Raw genomic sequence first — 21,796 nt, forward strand, 5'->3', positions numbered from 1 at the left:
TTAGATTTGTTCAACGGATAGTTGTTGATAGAATTATTTAAAGAATAAACTGTAAATAAAATCGATATTAGCATACTCTTTCGACAGCCGGCTGGCAAGAGTTTAAATAAAAATATGTAAATAACATAGTCTGTGGGTTGAATTGCCAGCTTGAGGAAAATTTCCATGACTTATCTTACCCTACCCAACCACCAACTCCGTAGAACTTATGAGGGCGTCGCCAAATCGAGAGCATCTCGCTAAATAAGTTCTACATCACCATTTCCTTTCATATCCCTAATTACGGTAAAGATGGGCGGCCGGGAGTAGTAATCCTCATGCTTATGCAATTTTTATCTTAGATTGGAATCAAGGGTGGCACGGCAAATGCTGGGTAAAGCGTACCATTGGTACTTCGCGTACCTGAAGGAATAAAATAGACCCCATCTCGCGGTCCTTAGCCTCTTACCCAGCAACTCCTATCCCTACCTCCCCGCGGTGCTGGCCGGGATACGAGCAACCTTAGGGAAGATCGGGTAACCAACCCCGGTGGGAACTATGGTCGTATGCTGACAGGGAAGGGGGTTTGCTCCTTCCGGAGGTGCAAATCTTATTGAGCGTCTGTTCTCCATGTCAGGATCGGCTCACAACAGCGTCTGTTCTCCATGTTAGGGCGGCTGATCATCGTCCGAGTGCCAGCGAGGGACTCTAAGTGAAACTGTGCACCATGGTCCACCGGAAATAAGGAGGAATGGTCCTCCGGAAATTTAGGGGTTTGGTGTCAGGCCCTGCAAGCCAGCCTTTAAAAAACATAAGCAACGAACAATCAACAAGAGAGTACGGACCGGAACCATCGGCGAAGACCATTGCGACGAAAAGGGACTAGCGATTGGAAACTCGTTTCGTGGAACTGCAAATCTCTCAACTTCATCGGGAGCACACGCATATTCGCCGCCGACGTGCTCAAGGACCGTGGAGTCGGCATCGTAGCGCTGCAGGAGGTTTGTTGGAAGGGATCAATGGTGCGAACGTTTAGAGGTAATCATACCATCTACCAGAGCTGCGGCAACACACACGAGCTGGGAACAGATTTCATAGTGATGGGCGATATGCAAAGGCGCGTGATCGGGTGGTGGCCGATCACACTCCGGAAGCACTGATGATGATTTTTATGACATCAAGTTATACGGGGTTTTCCTTCTTGTGGTGAGGTGAAAAACAACTGTTTAGGTCGACGTCTCAAACTAGACTAAAAAGCATGTATTCAGTTTTCAGACAGGTAACCGATCAAATACAATTCGATTTCCCGAAGGCTACACGACTTATGACATTCAGAGCGAACATCGGTTTTCGAATGCGCAGGGTGCGCGAGGGCTATGACAATTCTTCCCTCTTTAGTTCAATTGTTAATATTACTAAGTTGACATTCGTCAAACATTACAAACATTTTCATTCAAAAATAAGCTTTAAATTCACTGTAGACTTATAGATAAATTGAAATTTCAGAACTTATTCATAATGATAATCCTCTCGGCGAGTCGCCTTCTTTTTTCGTTTGGATCTTCTCAGGTGCTGTGCTTCTGTGTCAGCAGCCTCACGTTTTCGTTTACCACCTAGGATTCTCCCCTTCGGAAGCACGTTCATATCGCCTTCGCCACTCTCCTGGTTTTCTCCGGTTTCCACTCGCATATCACTCGCTGTCTCATTTGAGTTGAGTTTCGTAATGAAGATGTTTGGCCTTTGCCGGTGTAGGTTGTCCTTATGAATCTTGAGTTGGTTTCGATGCGCCATTATTTCTACGCTTCCAGTACGTATCTGGAAAGTGTTAGGAGAAAACTTTTTAATAAATACTGCTTTAATCCATCTTGCATGATTGCTGGGGTTGTGGTTTTTGTACCATAATTCGTCCCCAATCATCAGATCATCAATACCATTATTAGCATGCTTCGGGATTTTCCCGGCGTTAGGTTCTTTGATGATTTCATCATCTGGTTGTGGTACCATTAAATTTTTTTTATAATGTTTTTTTGGATTGATTAAATCTAAAATAGTTTTTGGTATATAGGAAAATATCCTTTCAGACGGAAAATGTCCGTCATTCGTCCTGTTATTGTTTCGAAAATTGAACAAAAACAAATTTATCTGATCTTCTAGATCCAACTCCATAATTTCCGGTTCCATTAGGAATTTTTTTAAAACTTCTTTAGTTGTTCTAACCAATCTTTCAGCCTGGCCATTGCTTGATGGATTATAGGGTGGACTTTTCATCACTTTTATACCCTGTCTTTCAAGGAAAATTTGAAAATCATAGGAGTTGAACGGAGGACCATTGTCTGAAACTACAACATCTGGCAATCCGAAACGTGCAAAAAATTCTACCAACTTTTTCAGTACTTTATCTGTATTTGTGCCTTGCCTCATCAGTTCGATCTCAATCCATTTGGAGAAACTGTCAACAATTAATAAATAAATACGATGTTCAAAATAAAAAAAATCCAGATGTATTCTGCTAAAAGGTCTGGTTGTTGGTATCCATTTGGATGACGTTTCTGCTTTTTGTGTGATTGTCATTCTACAGCAAACCTCACAAGAAGCTACAAATTGTTCGATATCAGTATTTATTCCGAACCAATAAACCATACTTCTAGCTAATTGTTTCATTTTTACTACACCTACATGGTTATTATGTAATAGCTTCAAAATTTGTTTTTGGTATATTTTTGGTACTATGATTCTGTCTTTATAAAGTAGACAATCGTCAACTGATTCTAAATCTTGCTGGTTTGCGAAGACTTCACTAAAATGCTTGCTCACTCTTTCAGGCCAACCATTATGCATAAATGTTTTAATCTGTTGCAGAAATGCGTCATTACCAGTACCCTCTGCTATCATTTTATAATCAATTGGAATATTCTTACTAAAATTTATGCTTTTAATAGCATCAGCATCCAGTTCTTCAGGAACATCCTGCGTTAATGGGAATCTCGAACAAAAATCTGCATTCCCCAGTTTATGTGATGGTCTATAAATTATATCAAAGTCATAAATCGATAAATCCAGAATAAATCGTTGAAGTCTAGTCACAAAAATAGAGTTGTTTCCTGTTTTTCCAAATATCCCTACTAATGGTTTATGGTCCGTATAAACTGTAAAATGCTGCCCATAAAGATACTTGTGGAATTTCTTTATCGTGCAAACAAGTGCCAGAGCTTCTAAATGTAAAATAGGGTATTTTTTGTGCTTGGTTCAGTGAAAATGAGGTGAAACTTATGGGTTTTCTTCGTTATCTACTATATGTGCAATCAAACCTCCAAGACCGTAACTAGATGCATCCGAAATTACTATAATTGGCTTTTAGGGTCGTAAAACTCCAAAAATCTGTGCTCACTAAAAGATTTTTGCTGTCCTCAAAAGCTTTTTGACAATTTTCATCCCAAATATATTTAACATTATTCTTAAGCAAATTATACAAGTGAAATAGTTTAGAGGACAAATTTGGAATGAATTTATGGTAATAATTCAATAACCCTAAAAATGATTTTAATTCAGACTCATTTTTGGGTGCCTTTGCCATTTCAATTGTGGAAATTTTATCCGGGCAAGGCATTAGCCCTTTCTCACTAATAATATGCCCAAGGTGCGTCAACTCGGTCACAAAAAATTTGCATTTCTGGAAATTTACTTTTATGTTAGCATTGGCTAATCTCTCTAAAACTAAAAAAAGGTTTTTACAACAGTCTTCGAAATCTTTTCCGGCAATCAGTACATCATCTAAGTAGCAAGACACATTTTCAATTCCCTTCAAAACTCTATCCATAACCTGCTGGAAAATAGAGGCACTTGAGGAAGCTCCTTGTGGTAATCTGTTATAGGTATATAAACCATTCATTGTATTAATTACCACGAATTTTTTTGATTTTTCCGTTAATTCCAGTTGAGTGTAAGCGCCTCCAAGTCTAGAGCACAAAAATCTTACAACCCGATAAATTTGAAAAAATGTCTTGAGCTGTGGGTAGTGGGTACGTATTTGGAATGATAGATCTGTTGATAGATACTTTACAGTCGATCACCAAGCGAATGTCATTGTTTTTTTTCATCACAATTATGATCGGTGATGCCCATTCACTTGTATCTATTGGGGTAATAACTTTCTCATCTTCCAATTTTCGCAAATAATCTGCTACTTTTTCTTTTAATCTGTATGGGACATCATAAGCTTTCTTAAACACGGGGCATTCATCTTTCATAACCAATTGAGCTTTAAATCCCCTTATAGGAGCCGAAAAACTTTTTTCAAATACTTGAGGAAACTTCTTTCGTATTTCTTGCACCTTGTTTTCGCCAAAATCTGTTGTCAAATTGTTAATAGTCATTGGTGTTGTAAAAAATTTTCTCCAGTTTGGATAAAAAACGTCTAGCCAAGTTCGGCCCATTAGCGGAAAGAAGTCATTATCGCAATCGAGCACTAGTAATTGCATTATCATTTCTTTGTCATTACATTTGACCCAAACTTGTGCTTCCCCCTCAATTTTGAGTTTTGATCCATTGACCACTATTAATTGTTTACCACACTTCCTTAAAGGCATAGAAAATTTTGAAAGATATCGACTTTTACTAATAACGGAGACAGACGAGCCACAATCAACCTCCATTTCTATCGGAATACCTTCCACGTTAACAAAAAGTAAACACGGATCATTAATCTTATTAATGGACGAGACCAACATACACTCTAAATCACCTGAATCACTCTCCTCTCCTTCAGAGTCATTTGTACGCATCCTCTCCATCAGTTCCGCTATATGGCGATCTGCACTGGGTCCAGGTCTGTAAGAATCTACTAAATTAACCGTGTCCCTATGGAGATTTTTTAACTTGAAACACTTTTTTTTAATATGCCCCTTCACTCCACAGAAGTTGCAAATAATTTCTGAATAGTTCGGTTTGAACCTTGTCCTGCTCCCTTCTGACCTATAGTTCGCGGTTCTCATTCCATACTGGCGTTGACCTACTCTCTGTTGACCATATTCATAAGGTCTTACTCCCAGACGGCTCTTGACCGGTCCTCTGCTACCACTTGCACCTCTATTGTATTCGTCTTCCTGGTATCTCTGCGCTAAATCTAACGTTTGTCGTAGCCTGCCATATGCTACTCCATATTGCCCCCTGGGGTTATTCTGAATAGCCGCAATTTGACTAGGACCCGCACGCTGGGAATCTTCTGCTGTACCCGCGTTTGCTCGTGCAACCTCCCAAGTAGCAATGATTTTCTCTGCATTTGCCAGAGTTAGTTTTTCCTCGCTCAACAACCGTTGTCTTAAATTTCTGTCATTAATTCCCGCAATAATACGGTCTAGAATCGCAATATCTTTAAAATTGGAAAATCCACAAAATTCTGCTTGTAGTTTTAATGCTAAAACAAAATCTTCCATGGATTCATCTGGATTTTGAACTCTGGAAGAAAACTTATAACGCTGGACGAGGTCTGGTTCAATTTTGTCCAAACGCAATTTCAATTTGGCGATTAAGTCGTCAAAGCCTGCCTCTTCAAAATTTCCAGTCGGATACAGTAGTTTGATTTCTTCAAACATTACTGGCCCGCTGAGTGTTACAAAATATGCCATTTGTTCATCATCATTAATTTTATTCACTTTGAAAAAGAATTTTAGCCTTGCAAACCAATCGTTGAAGCTAGCCCTCTTCTATAAGGCTCGATTGTGCATGCAATGCTCGACAAACTCATGGTAAATGTATGCTAAATAGCAGTTTTTCGTGAAATAAAAAATCAATAAATTTGTGTGAACCAAAAATGAAAGAGAAAGTAAAAAAATAAAATTGAAATATGCAAACTAACGTGCGATCATGAAAAGAAAAACACTGGTATATATAAAAAAAACTTCTGACTCACCAATAATTTCCTTCGACCTGTCCCAAGAAACGACCGTTGCCGTACGAAAAAAAAATCGTGTACCGTCTACCTGTCGGGAGCTGATGTAAACCACCTGACGGCTTGTCGTTGGACCGCCAGCGAAAATTGGCTTGTGCTGGTTCTGCGTCGTTTATTGTCGATATAATATCCGGAATTAAGTAGAGATTCGTCAACTGGCCAGGGATGCACTATGTATTCAATTATTACAGCCTTACGCCGCTGGTGGTATTATCACTCGGTATCTTATATCAAGTTTTCCAGAATGGGAAGGAACTTCTTATGTCCCCGGTTTTACTAAACCGATGAAAGATGACCCAAAACCACCGCTGAATTTCTTGGCATCTAGTTATTCGCTGAATTATCGAATCACTTATATAAGCCGTTTATTCCTCCTGACTTCTGATGCTCCCCACGGTCAGAGGCAAATAGTGTTAACTGGCCAAATTCACAGTAGAAAAAAAAACTTCAGCTGCACACGGAATAACTGTCCTTATTAATACTCGTCGCCACTTTTATGACATCAAGTTATACGGGGTTTTCCTTCTTGTGGTGAGGTGAAAAACAACTGTTTAGGTCGACGTCTCAAACTAGACTAAAAAGCATGTATTCAGTTTTCAGACAGGTAACCGATCAAATACAATTCGATTGCCCGAAGGCTACACGACTTATGACATTCAGAGCGAACATCGGTTTTCGAATGCGCAGGGTGCGCGAGGGCTATGACAATGATAAGGACGCATTCTACGCGCAGCTGGAACGTGAGTACGACAGCTGCCCAAGACACGACGTCAAAATCATCATAGGAGATTTGAACGCTCAGGTTGGCCAAGAGGAGGAGTTTAGACCGACTATTGGAAAGTTCAGCGCTCACCGGCTGACGAACGAAAACGGCCTACGACTAATTGATTTCGCCGCCTCCAAGAATATGGCCATTCGTAGCACCTACTTCCAACACAGCCTCCCGTATCGGTACACCTGGAGATCACCACTGCAGACAGAATCACAAATCGACCACGTTCTGATTGATGGACGGCACTTCTCCGACATTATCGACGTCAGGACATATCGTGGCGCTAACATCGACTCTGACCACTATCTGGTGATGGTTAAACTGCGCCCAAAACTATCCGTCATCAACAATGTTCGGTACCGACGACCGCCGCGGTACGACCTAGAGCGACTGAAGCAACCTGATGTCGCCACTGCATACGCGCAGCATCTCGAGGCAGCGTTGCCGGAAGAGGGTGGGCTCGATGGGGCCCCTCTTGAGGACTGCTGGAATACAGTCAAAGCAGCCATTAACGACGCAGCGGAGAACAACGTCGGGTATATGGGTCGAAGTCGACGGAACGATTGGTTCGACGAAGAGTGCAGACAGATTTTGGAGGAGAAGGACGCAGCGCGGGCGGTTGCGCTGCAGCAAGGTACCCGGCAGAACGTGGAACGTTATAGACGGAAGCGGAGACAGCAGACCCGCCTTTTTCAGGAGAAAAAACGCCGCCTGGAAGAACCGATTTCAACCAAATTTTGTACACATATTCACTATGAGGAGCCGATCATATGGGAGGGTAATTTGGGAAAGGGGAAGGGGTCTGGAGGGAGAGGTATTGTTCAGAAAACTAGCAATTCAGTGTAACTTCTGAACCCCTTTACAGATTTCAACCAAATTTGGTACACAAATTCTCTATCCTAAGGAGAAGATGGTCATTGATAGAAGAAGGAGGGTAAGGGGGAAGGGGTTTTCTTCATAAAAAGAGCAATTCAGTGTAACTCCCAATCCCCTGTGGTCTTGAACGATTTCAACCAAATTTGGAACACCCATTCTTTTTCTTAAGAAGACGAAGATAGGGGTTAGGGATGGCATTTAGAAAACGGGAAGGTTGTGGAGGGACTGGCATTGTTCAGCTCTCAATCACGTCAGTGTAACTTCTGATCTCCCCTTAACCGATTTCAGCCAAATTTGGAACACACATTCTTCATATTAGGGAGACGACGATAGTGGATTAAGTATGGAAAAGAGGAGGGTGTGGGTGAGTGGTATTGTTTAGTTATCGATCAACTCAACCATTCATCGAAATCATGGTTTGCCCAGTGAAAAGCAATGATTAATGTGTTTCCTTCTGAATGGTGAATGTGATCCCTATTAGACATCGGTGGATGTTTTTCCTTCTTTAGAAATAGACGTTTTGGCGAAAAAGGCGATGTTTTCAAAATCAGTCAATGTTTTCAAATGAAATCTGCCTTCTTTTTATCAAATGATGAAATATCAATATAAAACAGAATTATCCTGTTGACCAATTGGTTTATTCATTTTCCGATTATGAAAAAACTGCGAATCAAACTGGCAACTCCGAGCAAGGCCGGGTACATACAGCTAGTCATTTAATATAAGTTACTGCAAATAGCGCTTTAATTCCGTTATTAATAAAATTCAAAAACGCATTATTAGGCAGAGTCGTACACTCTGAGGAAAATCTATGCTAACTGCATTTCTCCTGGTTTACCCCACGTTCGTTTACGTGCAGTTTATACTCGATTAGTATAACCTCCGTATCCTCGCCGTGTGACGATTTAATCTTACATAGATTACATTTTTAATCTAGCTTAGTATAAACTTTGAGAATATGAAAAAATATTTGTTTGTATGTTAATACAGGTTTGGTCTATTTCTGAGTGTAGAAAACCCTTCAAGCTAGAAGTCCTCCATACAACACATTTTGAAATTCAGCTTCTGGAATGAGTTATTGACAATCTACTTAATGATCGAAGCCAAATTACTAAATGATCGATAACATCCTTGATTGGAATAAAAACTGGCTATTCACAACTTTTCAAAAGTGTAAGATGGGTTCCATTCACTATAGGTGGATTAAGACGGGTTTTATATTGACGTAGGACTTACGTCTTTCTTTACTATACTGAGTGTCATTTAGATTTTTGCAAATCGAGAGCGTTACGCTGAAATGGAAGATTTCGAACGTTACTAGCGCCTTTATCTTTCGATGGATTTTGAAGATTTATATATCAATCGACTCGGACACTCTCCAGCAATTTGTCAATTTCATTGAAACCGAATATTATTAATGATAAGCTATTGAAATTTTCAATTCTTGTCAAAGCCAATAAAAATTTCATCCCCCCTAAAAAGCTCAAAATAATTTTCTTTTAAAAATTTCATATTTAACCAGGGCGGAGTGCGAGGAGATGGAACAGCTGTGCCGTTCTCAAGATACACGCAAGTTCTATCAGAAGCTCAACGCATCCCGCAAAGGCTTCGTGCCGCGAGCCGAAATGTGCCGGGATAAGGATGGGAGCATCTTGACGGACGAACGTGTGGTGATCGAAAGGTGGAAGCAGCACTACGAGGAACATCTGAATGGCGCTGAGAGTACAGGCAGTGAAAGTCAAGGCAGCGGAGGAGATGACTACGTCAGTTCAGCGGAGGATGGAAGCCAACCAGCCCCCACCTTGAGGGAAGTTAAGGATGCCATTCAACAGCTAAAGACCAATAAAGCAGCTGGTAAGGATGGTATCGGAGCTGAGCTCATCAAGATGGGCCCGGAAAAGCTGGCCACTTGCCTGCACAAACTGATAGTCAGAATCTGGGAAACCGAACAGCTACCGGAGGAGTGGAAGGAAGGGGTTATATGCCCCATCTACAAGAAAGGCGACAAACTGGAGTGTGAGAACTTTCGAGCGATCACCATCCTTAATGCCGCCTACAAAGTGATATCCCAGATCATCTTCCGTCGTCTGTCACCATTAGTGAACGAGTTCGTGGGAAGTTATCAAGCCGGCTTCGTTGACGGCCGCTCGACAACGGACCAGATCTTTACTGTACGGCAAATCCTTCAAAAATGCCATGAATACCAGGTCCCAACGCACCATCTGTTCGTTGATTTCAAGGCGGCATACGACAGTATAGACCGCGTAGAGCTATGGAAAATTATGGACGAGAACAGCAAAGCAAACCTGGGAAGCTCACCAGACTGATCAAAGCAACGGTGGATGGTGTGCAAAACTGTGTGAAGATTTCGGGCGAACACTCCAGTTCGTTCGAATCGCGCCGGGGACTAAGACAAGGTGATGGACTTTCGTGCCTGTTGTTCAACATTGCGCTAGAAGGTGTCATGCGGAGAGCCGGGTGTAACAGCCGGGGTACGATTTTCAACAGATCCAGTCAATTTATTTGCTTCGCGGATGACATGGACATTGTCGGCCGAACATTTGCAAAGGTGGCAGAACTGTACACCCGCCTGAAACGTGAAGCAACAAAAGTTGGACTGGTGGTGAATGCGTCAAAGACAAAGTACATGCTTGTGGGCGGAACCGAGCGCGACAGGGCCCGCCTGGGAAGCAGTGTTACGATAGACGGGGATACCTTCGAGGTGGTCGAGGAATTCGTCTACCTCGGATCCTTGCTAACGGCTGACAACAACGTTAGTCGTGAAATACGAAGGCGCATCATCTGTGGAAGTCGGGCCTACTACGGGCTCCAGAAGAAACTGCGGTCGAAAAGATTCGCCACCGCACCAAATGTGTCATGTACAAGACGTTAATAAGACCGGTAGTCCTCTACGGACATGAAACATGGACAATGCTCGAGGAGGACTTGCAAGCACTCGGAGTATTCGAGAGACGGGTGCTTAGGACCATCTTTGGCGGTGTGCAAGAAGACGGTGTGTGGCGGCGAAGAATGAACCATGAGCTCGCCCAACTCTACGGCGAACCCAGTATCCAGAAGGTAGCTAAAGCCGGAAGGGTACGATGGGCAGGACATGTTGCAAGAATGCCGGACAGCAACCCTGCAAAGATGGTGTTCGCTTCCGATCCGGCAGGTACGAGACGGCGTGGAGCGCAGCGAGCGAGATGGGCAGACCAGGTGCAGAACGACTTGGCGAGTGTGGGGCGTATCCGAGGATGGAGAGATGCGGCCTCGAACCGTGCATTGTGGCGTCAAATTGTTGATTCAGTGTTATCTGTTTAGATGTTAACTAAATAAATGAAATGAAATGGAATCAAGGGTAACTCCCCACCTTGATTTCCGATAGCAATCTGGATAAGGATTGGAAACATGAGTATCACTAGTGTCCAATCTACGAAGTATACCGTAACAACGCTAACGCTAACGCTATTATTAGGTCTTGTAATTTTAATCAAACCGATCTCAATAAATGCGAAAAATTTATGAACATTATTGTATCGGAGATTTTAATTGGGATCGTGAATCAAACGAAAATACTGATAGTATACGTTTGTAATTACTACCGACATTGTGTTTTTTAGTTAAAACTCAAGTGTACTAAATACGTAACGGAATAATGTAGTGTTATTAAAAAATACTTAGTATATGCGAAAGGCAAAACTTTGAGTTATAAAAATTGACATTACAAATTTTGATTAATATCAAGATACTGATCCAACATCACATCTTCAAGGGCTCCTCACAAGCAACACATTTCATTCAGGCGGTTTAGAACATTCATGTAGTAACTTGTTCACACTTGAAATCTTCCTCGACCAAGTTGGCAGAACGCGTCCTTACCCTTTCTGAACCAAAAGGCAGGGAAAATCAGAAATTCATTTGGAAAATCCCACAGAAATTCTTTTAGGAGCACTTTTGGGAATTATTTTAGGAGTAATCTTTCCATAATTTATATATGAAAACAGTAGAACATTCCATTAAGAATTTCTGCATTTTAGGAATTCTTGCCGTAATTTCTCAAGAAGTCCATTCGGAAACTGTAGGATGAATTTATTTAAATCTTTTCGAAATTTTCTTTCAATAATTCACTTACGAATTCCTTTGCTCATTCCTCCGGAATTTTTGGCAACTCTTTCAAATATTTTTTATGGCCTTCGTAGATTCTTTTTGAATCGGATTTTTACTGAAAATTCTTTCTTCAGGAATCCTAAGGAAATTTCATTTGGAAACTCCTTTAGAAAATGCTTCAGAAGTTCCTTTAGCAAATCCTTTGAAATATTCGTTAGGAACCACTCCGAAAATTCTTTGGATTTCCTGTTTCATTCTTCAATAATTTTCCGGAAGAATGCTTTCAACAAAATTTCTAGAATATTTCCTGCAGGAGTTTTGGAAGGATTTTTATATTGTTAGTTATATTGTTAATTTTTATAAGGTAAGTGGCCCTCCTTAGCCGTGCGGTAAGACGCGCGACTACAAAGCAAAACCATGCTGAGGGTGGCTGGGTTCGATTCCCGGTGCCGGTCTAGGCAATTTTCGGATTGGAAATTGTCTCGACTTCCCTGGGCATAAAAGTATCATCATGTTAGCCTCATGATCAGGGAATAATTTTTTCGTCGATGCGCATACGAAACAAGCGACAAAAGAGAACCAACGACAAAGCTTTTTTGTTAAGAAAATTGGAATGTCTTCACTTGTCATAAGACAAGTTTGTACAATCCCATTGATTTCCACCACTTAATTGTATCTTGACAGATACGTATTTCGACCTCAACAGTCCTCAAGGCCGTCATCAGTGTCTCGTACTTGACTCGACTTGAGTGCTGCTGCCTGCAGACATGAGTTGCGGGCACAGGAGGACTCCCCGGCCGACGATGGTAGGAAACCCGCAACAACCGGTGATATTGATTTTCTCTTCGATATTTCACGACGCCTGAATGGAGAAAGGACAAATCCGTGCATGATAGATAAAGACGCGACATGTCAGTCACTCATCGATCCAGCTGATCAGTTGAAACGTTGGCTCGACAACTTACTGTTTTTATAAAACAAGTGGAGCTGTAACTCTCGAAAAGCAAGGTTGTTTTCAGTGTATCGTACTTTGGAGTAAAATAAACCAAAATCTGCAACCAGACACCTGATAAGACATCTCAGACACTGGCGGAGACAGAGGTGGGGCACCACACGATGCAATCACACTATTGTTATTAAGGGTATTGTTCTTGCGCCAAGTGGTGCCTCATCACGGCAGCAATCGCCGTGCATGAGCCTAAGTGGCCTCCTTACTACTATACAAGCTGATTCACGCATATTTGTTGCATGCTGGGTTACCTTCTGGATACTGGGTTCGCCGTAGAGTTGGGCGAGCTCATGGTTCATTCTTCCCGCCACACATCGTCTTCTTGCACACCGCCAAAGATGGTCCTAAGCACCCGTCTCTCGAATACTCCGAGTGCTTGCAAGTCCTCCTCGAGCATTGTCCATGTTTCATGTCCGTAGAGGACAACCGGTCTTATTAGCGTCTTGTACATGACACATTTGGTGCGGTGGCGAAGCTTCGTATTTCACGACTAACATTGTTATCAGCCGTTAGCAAGGATCCGAAGTAGACGAATTTCTCGACCATCTCGAAGGTATCCCCGTCTATCGTAACACTGCTTCCCAGGCGGGCCCTGTCGCGCTCGGTTCCGCCCACAAGCATGTATTTACTTTGTCTTTGACGCATTCACCACCAGTCCAACTTTTGCTGCTTCACGTTTTAGGCGGGTGTATAGTTCTGCAACCTTTGCAAATGTTCGGCCGACAATGTCCATGTCATCCGCGAAGCAAATAAATTGACTGGATCTGTTGAAAATTGTACCCCGGCTGTTACACCCGGCTCTCCGCATGACACCTTCTAGCGCAATGTTGAACAATAGGCACGAAAGTCCATCACCTTGTCTTAGTCCTCGGCGCGATTCGAACGAACTGGAGTGTTCGCCCGAAATCTTCACACAGTTTTGCACACCATCCACCGTTGCTTTGATCAGTCTGGTGAGCTTCCCAGGGAAGCTGTTCTCGTCCATAATTTTCCATAGCTCTACGCGGTCTATACTGTCGTATGCCGCCTTGAAATCAACGAACAGATGATGCGTTGGAACCTTGTATTCACGGCATTTTTTGAAGGATTTGCCGTACAGTAAAGATCTGGAACGAAGCCGGCTTGATAACTTCCCACGAACTCATTCACTAATGGTGACAGACGACGGAAGATGATCTGGGATATCACTTTGTAGGCGGCATTAAGGATGGTGATCGCTCGAAAACTCTCACACTCCAGCTTGTTGCCTTTCTTGTAGATGGAGCATCTAACCCCTTACACCCCTCCGGTAGCTGTTCAGTTTCCATGATTTGTGCAGGCAAGTGACTAGCTTTTCCGGGCCCATCTTGATGAGCTCAGCTCCGATACCATCCTTACCAGGGCTTTATTGGTCTTTAGCTGTTGGATGACATCCTTAACTTCCCTCAAGGTGGGGGCTGGTTGGCTTCCATCGTCCGCTGTACTGATGTAGTCATCTCCTCCGCTGCCTTGACTTTCACTGCCTGTACTCTCAGCGCCATTCAAATGTTTCTCGTAGTGCTGCTTCCACCTTTCGATCACCACACGTTCGTCCGTCAAGATGCTCCCATCCTTATCCCGGCATATTTCGGCTCACGACACGAAGCCTTTGCGGGATGCGTTGAGCTTCCGATAGAACTCTGATGAAACTTTGGATATTCCATCGAGAAAAGTTGGAAATTTTTTAAGATTTTTACCATTTTGAGTTTGATTCATCGGTTGATAGCTCGAACTTTTTGTTTAGGCTTTTCGGAATTCTGAACAAATTCTTTAGATAAGAAAATTATTTTGAGCTTTTTAGTGGAATGTTTTCACCTGTCATAAGACGAGTTTAAACAATCCCATTGAATTCCACCACTTAATTGTATCCTGACAGATACGTATTTCGACCTCAACAGTAAGGCCGTCTTCAGTGTCTTGTACTTGACTCGACTTTAAACTCGTCTTATGACAGGGGAAATTCTTTAGGTTTCGAGACGATTCTTGGATTTCAGATTTATGAACTTTGTGAGTCAAATTAAATCTATGTCGAAATAGTAGTGTGTGCAACAAGTTACAAAAAGATGATTTTTCAGCACGAGTTGTACGTTTCTCCAATAAGGCTTGCTGAGTTTTTCTGCAATGACGAAAATTGGACTTTAATTTAATAAATCTGTACCAAAATTGTACAGTCTAATTAAATCCACATGATCATTCTTGGCAATAAATTACGTTGCTGCAGAGAACAATCAGATTCCATGTTACCGTGCCACATTGCATAGTTCGATAAGTCGTGAAACGATAGATGTACTTGCCTTTGAGAATTTTAGGTGTTTATAAAAGCACCCATTTCGTTGGTATGGAAAAGTAGGCCGTTTTATCACTCACAGACGAGCTGTAAACCAGATATTATGATCAGGAATTGCAAAAAAATATTTAAATAAATTTTCTATAATAAAAAAAGCCATTTTCACACTCAAGCGAAGATTTTCCTTTTGGAAGTTCGAACCCATATTAAACTTTATTGCACCTCATTTTGTATGACTCGACTCGGGGCGAAAATACAAAAATAATAATAAAAAGAATAAAATGAAACACTCTCATCAGATATCATCAGATTATCATAAGACGAACTATTCCATTTATTTCCATCACTTTGTAAACATTGATCAGTGTCCCATACTTGACTCAACTTGAGAGACCAAAGACGTCATTACCGTCATTACTGTTGAGGTCGAAATACGTATACTTGTAAAAAATGTAAAGTAATGGAATTAAATAATACATTAGAAGTGAGACATTCCACTAAATAGACACACAATTTTCTTTTCATCGGATCTGGTGAATAATGTTTTGGCAATTGATATTTTTTGCTGAATTTATTGCGCCTTAAAATTGGTATTTTCGGGCCAAAGATAGTAGAGGGAGACACAATTAAAAATTATTTGAAAATTATTAGTATCGGCCTTATTAACTTCATATAAAAGTCAATTTTTGTCACTGCAAATGAAATTCAAAGTCACTATTTGGTCACTTTTTTGCAGCTGAATATCACTATTTTGTCCCTTTTTTTCGCCAGTGTTGGTCACTAAAGTCACTATTTGGAGCGGCATTGTCCGCTACCAGCCCTGAAGGTTGATGTCTTGCCTAAATACGAGAAAGGCAGTATCACTACTCGGTGAATTAAAATGTTTTTTTTAAATCGATCTATCGCTTGACTGATTATATTTCTTCCACCATTACCAGAACTCTGGCATCGCCAGTGGTGATCTCCGACGTTTCACTGCCAAACTTGGTTTTGTATAATCTAGCAAGTTTAGTCATACAATAAATTATATGGGTGGAATATGTTAAGTCTATTATTATCTTGGAAAATGTAACATAACCAGGACCGGATTTAGCCGGAAGGGGGCCCCGGGGCCGACGGTATGTGGGGGCCCCAAAATGTACAAAAAAGGTTGGTTTTGGTACATAAGATTTGTGGGGGCCCGGGGCCACGGCCCCCCCGGCCCCCCCATAAATCCGGCCCTGACATAACGAATTAAAGAAAAGCAGAGTGCACAACAAAGCTCGATTGAAATCATTAAACCAAAGGTTCCCAAACTTTTTGGATATGCGACCCACCTAGCAGAATCCCAAATTGGCTGCGACCCACCAGGTACAAATGCATTGATTTATATAAATTGGATAAAAATGAGTACGCGTTAGATTGAACAAATCATAATAAATAGCTTCATATCCCATCACTGTATTTTTTTCTATTTGAATTGGATGTGGATTTTGATTAGATTTGGATGAGATTTGGATTGGTTTTGGGTTTGGATTGGATTAGAATTAGATTTGGATTTGATTTTGATTGGATTTAGATTGGAATTGGATCGAATTTGTATTGGATTTAGATTAGATTCGAATAAGATTTGGATTTGAATTATGTTTGGATTTGATTTGGATTGGATTTGAATTAGATTTGGATTTAAATTAGATTTGAATTTGATTTGGATTGTATTTAGATTGTATTTCAATTAGATTTGAAATTGAATTGGATTTGAATTTGATATGGATTGGGTTTGAATTGAATTTGGATTGGGATTTGGATTGGATTTCAATTAGATTTGAAATTGAATTGGAATTGAATTTGATATGGATTTGGATATGATTTGGATTTAGATTGATTTGATTTGGATTAGTTCTGGATTGTATTGAACTTCATTCTATTTGCCCAAATATCACGCAACAAAAGAAGGCCATTGACCTCGTCAAGTTTGATATTCTCTAATCATCGAATCATTACCTGGATCGTAATCTAAAAACTGGTATAGATTTGTGGGACAAAATAGTGACAAACTGTGACAAAGATATGAATCAAACATTGTCTTTCGCGACCCACCTTTGATCAGCCTACGACCCCCCTGGGGGTCGCGACCCACAGTTTGGGAACCCATGCATTAAACAGTTTAATTTACATGTCCATTTTGATACACAGCCAGCCATCAGCACAAAACTCTGATCTTAGACAGCTTCTGGCCAAGTGGCACAAGTCAGTATCCGCTTCATTCTAGTGCCAGAAACCGTCAATTAGTTCACCATGCTTTCCACCACAACTGCAACCCAAGTGCGTGCGGAGGCCACTTTTGTGTTTCGCAGAAAATTTGGAAGTTCGCCAAATAAATTGGCCCTCCTGACGTGTCGGGTCGGTGCAGCAGTGTTCAGGTTTGACAATGAAGAACGCCGAACAGGTTGCATACAAAGGAATGCTCCAAAAACGAACGGAGTTCGCCACATGGCGAATGTTAGATTAGGGCCTGTGTTATGCCGCGCCATACGGTCTACACGGAAGCTGTGGGTTTCTTTGTGTCGTTCCTCAACAGTAGCTGCCAACTTCCACCAAATGCTAATTTATGGCTTTCAAAAGGGTCAGAGTCTTGCGTAATTTATTTAGAATAGGGACACGGCAGGTATTTCTGACCATCGTCGTAGTGGCTTAAACCCTTAAACCATGGCGAAAAGATGAAAACGCCTTCCTAAAACTTACCAATAGTTTAATGTGTTACACACATTCCGTCATTTTGCAGATCTTCTTCAATCTACAAATGATTTTTCTTTGAGGCGTTTACAGCATTTTCTACACATAGTGGGGAATCTTAACCCATGGCAAGAATAATTTCCTTCACTAATTCCTCTCAAAAATAAAATACATCATAGTAAAACAAAGCGGTGGAAAATGCTCTCCCGCGGGAAAAATTTCCCCCAATAGGTTGAAAAATGTAAATACCGTCATCTCATTAGCGTCTCTTACTACAACCGGGTCGAGCTACTCTACCCCCAGCGGAGTGTGGTGGCGAAGCAAATCTCCTGTTCGATATTCATGGGAGATTTTCTCAAACTGCCAGCAGCTAGGGGGAAAACCTTCGAGAAGTGATATATTGGATTATTTGTAGATTGTTTCTTTTCATTATCTGTCCCGTAAAGACACTTTAGTAGTTCCCTTACGAATACTCAGCAGTGAATACCAAACGAACTGGTACCGCATGAAATTTTAATAGAGTTAGGGGAAATATCCGTGCGTCTCTCGTGGCGATGATTTGGGCCACTTGAGTGTGAAAAGCTGCTGTGGATGGTGGTTCATGGTTGATGCGCTTACGAGTTTATGACAATGCAGTGATGCGGCGGCATACCGGCCCATAGGGGTCACGCACCAAAGTCGGGTCAATCGATGACGGCATGCATGCGCGAAAGTAATATGCTGAACTGATGATGAAGGTAGGAAAACAGAAGGGAAGGATCGCACCCCTTCAAACAATTTATGTTTGTAACTTCCCTCGTAATCACTTCTAATTGGGGTTTGGAAATGCAGGAGGGTGCAGATTTATGTTTAACGGTGCGGGTAAGTTAAATAAACGTTTAAGCTAAATTCCAAGGTTGGATTACGAAATTGTGAAATATTGCAGGTCTAAAATGAAAACTTGATAATTTTATAAGCAAAAATTAGGAAATTATCAATAAAGAAAACATGATAGAAGCAAATAATAAATACATATAAAACTTTTAATATTCCATAAATTCGAGACAAATATTCAGAAAAACCAAAAAGATAATAATAAATAAAACTAAAAAATTGCAATTTTAAAAAAATATCTTTTCCATAAAACATTTAGCTTTTCCCAATAGGATAAATAATTATTAATTTTTGTTTTTTTTAAATGCTTTTCCTGTGGAAAAAATATTAGCTTTATGGAGAATTTTGCAATTATTTATTGAAAACTCTGATTTATCTGTTCCTCTTTCAATTTTGTTTATGGAACATTCTTCTTTCCTATTTCAATATTTACGCATGAAACAACACACTACACAACATTTATGAATTGATAGTTTGATAACTCGTACAAAGAAGGGTTCCAAAATTGATCGTAATTTCGTCAGCTCACTCAATCTAGGACAGATCATCATCAGTCCAGTCAGTTGTCTTGGATTGGATATTTATTAGGACAAGAAAAGATTTACATTGGATTTGAATTGAAATCGAATTGCTTTTGTATTGGATTGGATTTGGATTAGTTTTTGGATTGGATTTGGATTGGATTTGGCTTGGATTTGGTTTGAATTTGGATTTGGCTTGGATTTGGATTGGATTTGGATTGGATTGTATTTGGATTGGATTGTATTTGGATTGGATATGGATTGGATTTGGATTGGATTTGGATTGGATTTGGATTGGATTTGGATTTGGATTGGATTTGGATTGGATTTGGATTGGATTTGGATTGGATTTGGATTGGATTGGATTGGATTTGGTTGGTTTGGATTGGTTTGGATTGGTTTGGATTGGTTTGGATTGGTTTGGATTGGTTTGGATTGGTTTGGATTGGTTTGGATTGGTTTGGATTGGTTTGGATTGGTTTGGATTGGTTTGGATTGGTTTGGTTGATTGGTTTGGATTGGTTTGGATTGGTTTGGATTGGTTTGGATTGGTTTGGATTGGTTTGGATTGGTTTGGATTGGTTTGGATTGGTTTGGATTGGTTTGGATTGGTTTGGATTGGTTTGGATTGGTTTGGATTGGTTTGGATTTGGTTTGGATTTGGATTGGATTTGGATTGGTTTGGATTGGTTTGGATTGGTTTGGATTGGTTTGGATTGGTTTGGATTGGTTTGGATTGGTTTGGATTGGTTTGGATTGGTTTGGATTGGTTTGGATTGGTTTGGATTGGTTTGGATTGGTTTGGATTGGTTTGGATTGGTTTGGATTGGTTGGATTGGTTTGGATTGGTTTGGATTGGTTTGGATTGGTTTGGATTGGTTTGGATTGGTTGGATTGGTTTGGATTGGTTTGGATTGGTTTGGATTGGTTTGGATTGGTTTGGATTGGTTTGGATTGGTTTGGATTGGTTTGGATTGGTTTGGTTGGTTTGGATTGGTTTGGATTGGTTTGGATTGGTTTGGATTGGTTTGGATTGGTTTGGATTGGTTTGGATTGGTTTGGATTGGTTTGGATTGGTTTGGATTGGTTTGGATTGGTTTGGATTGGTTTGGATTGGTTTGGATTGGTTTGGATTGGATTTGGATTGGTTTGGATTGGTTTGGATTGGTTTGGATTGGTTTGGATTGGTTTGGATTGGTTTGGATTGGTTTGGATTGGTTTGGATTGGTTTGGATTGGTTTGGATTGGTTTGGATTGGTTTGGATTGGTTTGGATTGGTTGGATTGGATTTGGATTGGTTTGGATTGGTTTGGATTGGTTTGGATTGGTTTGGATTGGTTTGGATTGGTTTGGATTGGTTTGGATTGGTTTGGATTGGTTTGGATTGGTTTGGATTGGTTTGGATTGGTTTGGATTGGTTTGGATTGGTTGGTTTGGATTGGTTTGGATTGGTTTGGATTGGTTTGGATTGGTTTGGATTGGTTTGGATTGGTTTGATTGGTTTGGTTGGTTTGATTGGATTTGGATTGGTTTGGATTGGTTTGGATTGGATTTGGATTGGTTTGGATTGGTTTGGATTGGTTTGGATTGGTTTGGATTGGTTTGGATTGGTTTGGATTGGTTTGGATTGGTTTGGATTGGATTTGGATTGGTTTGGATTGGTTTGGATTGGTTTGGATTGGTTTGGATTGGATTTGGATTGGTTTGGATTGGTTTGGATTGGTTTGGATTGGTTTGGATTGGTTTGGATTGGTTTGGATTGGATTTGGATTGGTTGGATTTGGTTGGTTTGGATTGGTTTGGATTGGTTTGGATTGGATTTGGATTGGTTTGGATTGGTTTGGATTGGTTTGGTTTGATTGGATTGGATTGGTTTGGTTGGTTTGGATTGGTTTGGATTGGTTTGGATTGGTTTGGATTGGTTTGGATTGGTTTGGATTGGTTTGGATTGGATTTGATTGGTTTGGATTGGTTTGGATTGGTTTGATTGGTTTGGTTGGATTGGATTGGTTTGGATTTGGATTTGGATTGGATTTGGATTGGTTTGGATTGGTTTGGATTGGTTTGGATTGGTTTGGATTGGTTTGGATTGGTTTGGATTGGTTTGGATTGGTTTGGTTGGTTTGGATTGGTTTGGATTGGTTTGGATTGGTTTGGATTGGTTTGGATTGGTTTGGATTGGTTTGGATTGGTTTGGATTGGATTTGGATTGGTTTGGATTGGTTTGGATTGGTTTGGATTGGTTTGGATTGGTTTGGATTGGTTTGGATTGGATTTGGATTGGTTTGGATTGGTTTGGATTGGTTTGGATTGGTTTGGATTGGTTTGGATTGGTTTGGTTGGATTTGGATTGGTTTGGATTGGTTTGGATTGGATTTGGATTGGTTTGATTGGTTTGGATTGGTTTGGATTGGTTTGATTGATTTGGATTGGTTTGATTGGTTTGGATTGGATTTGGATTGGTTTGATTGGTTTGGATTGGATTTGGTTGGATTTGCATTTGGATTGGTTTGGATTGGTTTGGATTGGTTTGGATTGGTTTGATTGGATTTGGATTGGTTTGGATTGGTTTGGATTGGTTTGATTGGTTTGGATTGGTTGGATTGGTTGATTTGATTGGTTTGGTTGGATTTGGATTGGATTGGATTTGGATTGGTTTGGTTGGATTTGGATTGGTTTGGATTTGATTGGT

This window comes from Armigeres subalbatus, chromosome 3 (genome assembly GCF_024139115.2).
Source record: "Armigeres subalbatus isolate Guangzhou_Male chromosome 3, GZ_Asu_2, whole genome shotgun sequence".
NCBI lineage: Eukaryota > Metazoa > Arthropoda > Insecta > Diptera > Culicidae > Armigeres > Armigeres subalbatus.